The sequence below is a fragment of the Coffea eugenioides genome, chromosome 2, assembly GCF_003713205.1.
Source record: "Coffea eugenioides isolate CCC68of chromosome 2, Ceug_1.0, whole genome shotgun sequence".
Classification (NCBI taxonomy): Eukaryota; Viridiplantae; Streptophyta; class Magnoliopsida; order Gentianales; family Rubiaceae; genus Coffea; species Coffea eugenioides.
Window position 1 is genome coordinate 73,957,810 of NC_040036.1, and position 2,897 is coordinate 73,960,706.

Below are 2,897 nucleotides of genomic sequence, written 5' to 3' on the forward strand. Positions count from 1 at the left end.
TAGACATAGGTCGTCTTCTCTTGATCCTCTTGTGCGATTACGATCTGGAAATACCCTGAAAATTCATTCAAAAAGCAATAATAAGCCCGACAAGCTAAAAACTCAATCATTTGGTCAATGAAAGGAAGAGAAAAATGGTCTTTTTTTGTGACAGCATTTAATTTGCGGTAATCTATACATTGTTTCCATCCAATGGGTTTGCGCACTGGCACGAGCTCACCCATTTGGTTGGCCTCCACTGTCACTCATGCCTTCTTTGGAACTATCTAGACTAGACTCACCAATGGGTTGTCTGATATCGCGAATATGATCCCCACATCCAACAATTTCAATATTTCCTTATTCACCACTTCCATCATGAGGGGATTGAGCCTCCTTTGACCTTGTCGTACAGGTTTGGCATCCTCTTCCAACCTTATTCGATGCATACAGATAGAGGAGTTGATCCCCTTAATGTCGGCGATGGTCCACCCTATCGCCACTTTATGTTCTCTAAGGATTCGGATTAGTTTCTCCTCCTGAATTTCTGAGAATATAGCTGAGATAATCACCGGAAGTGTTTCGTCGTCGCCCAAATACGCGTATTTCAAGCGCTTCGGCAGGGGCTTTAACTCCAGTATACGTGCCTGCACCACAGATGGTAGTACCCTCTGGTGAGGTTCGGGAATGAAAATAGATGATACTTCATACCTTTTTGTTGTGGTTGGCAACGAGTGTAACGCCCCTATTGTGCATTTCAAATTTTCACTCTACTCCACCTTAGGAGTTGTCTCCAACTCTAGGTGCTTAGTTAAAGCAATCTCCAACTTATCCTTACCAACAGTTTCAAACACTTTTTGCACCGCAGAGTCAATAGCATTCACAGAGAAAACAGAGCTAAAAGTGGAATTCGAGGGGTATTTCATAGTCTCAAATATATTAAAGTGAACAGTTTTTCCATCAAATTCCATGGATAAGGTGCCCTTATTAACATCTATTTTAATATGTGTTATACTCAAAAAGAGTCTACCTAATAGTAAAGGTGAGGGGTCGGAAGAATGGTCATCATCCATATCAAGTACATAAAAGTCAGATGGGAACACCAATTCATTAATTTTAACCAACACATCTTCAACCAACCCATCAGGGTATGTATTTGTTCGGTCAACTAATTGAATTATTCTCCCCATTTCTTTTAATGGACCTAGGTTCAGAGAAGCATAGATAGATTTTTGCATTACATTGATTGATACTCCTAAGTCCAGTATGGCCTTCCTAATCAAAATGTTGCCTATCCTACAAGAGATAGTAAACATACCTGGATCTCCGCACTTCGGTGGGAGTTTCCTTTGTAGAATCGCTGACATATTCTCCCCCACGATGACTCTTTCATCTCCCCTCAGCCTCTTTCGATTGACGCACAGGTCCCTCAAAAACTTTGCATACTTTGGCACTTGTTTGATTGCGTCTAATAGGGAAATATTGATCTCTACTTTGCGGAACACCTCTAGGATTTCCTTCTCCTTATCCTACTTTTTCGCTTTCTCCAACCTGCTAGGAAAGAAAGGCGGATGAGTTTTGACCTCAACGATCGGGTCAGAGAACACCACTGGATTTTTGCCATTACTACCTTCCTTCTCAAACTTGTTCTCGATCTTTTCCTCATCCTTGTCCTTTGGAATCGTGAGTTCATACCCCTGAATTTCCTTCCCCCTCCTTAAGGTCATCGCACTTACATTCTTCGGGTTCAATTCAGATTGAACCGGCAATTTACCTTGGATTTGAGATTCTAGGCGGTTAATTGCTATTGCCATCTGATTCATCTGACTCTGCATTGCTTGCATCTGTCCCATTGATTCCTCATACTTTGTAGGTCGGAATCCATCTTTTGTTGATTAGCAATTAATTGCTTCATCATCTCTTCCATAGACGGACTTGAGTTTGAAAGGGGTGGTGACATGCGAGGTTGGTATTGCTGTTGATGCCCTTGCTATCTATTTGGTACAAAATTGGGCTGCCTATTTCCTCCATAGCTGAAGTTAGGGTGATCTCTCCATCCCAAATTATACGTATTCGAGTACGGGTCATAGGGCTTTCTTGGCGCAGGCACGTGACCAGTCATATTCACTTGTTCCACACTTTCTTCTTGGATCATTGGGCACATCTCTGTAGAATGACCCATAGCAGTGCAAATTCCACACACCTTGGCTTGTGATGCATTTCCTACAGCCAATTGCCTAACAAAATATATTAGCTCCGTCAATTGTTACTGGGTAGAAGATGTCTCTACCTCATTCACTTTGTGTGTCAGGATATCCTCCCTCGTACCAAAATGCTACGAATTCTCAGCCATTCCTTCTATTAGCTCCCACGCTTCTCGAGGAGTCTTGTTCACTAATACCCCTCCACTTGCAGCATCAATTATACTCCTGTCTCTGAAGAGTAGCCCCTCGTAAAAATATTGGATGAGCAGTTACTCACTTATTTGGTGTAAATCGCAATTAATGCATAACTTTTTGAACCACTCCCAATAATCATAAAGCGACTCTCTTGGATACTGCTTGATACCGCATATCTCCTTCTTTAGACTTGCAATTCGAGACGCAGGAAAATATTTGTCTAAAAATTTTTTCTTCAGCTGGTCCCACGTGGTGATGCTACTTGGTGGTAGGTAGTACAACCAATCTTTTGCGGAATCCTTCAAGGAAAAAGAGAATACCCTCATTTTTATCTGTTATTCTGTAATTCCCAGGGGTTTCATGTTGTTGCAAATGACATCAAACTCTTGCAAGTGCTTGTAAGGCTCTTCACCTGGCAAACCATGAAAGGATGGTAAAAGATGAATTATGCCAGATTTCGACTCAAATGGGGTGTTATCATTTAAATGTGAAAAAGTAATGCATAAGAGCTGCTGATTT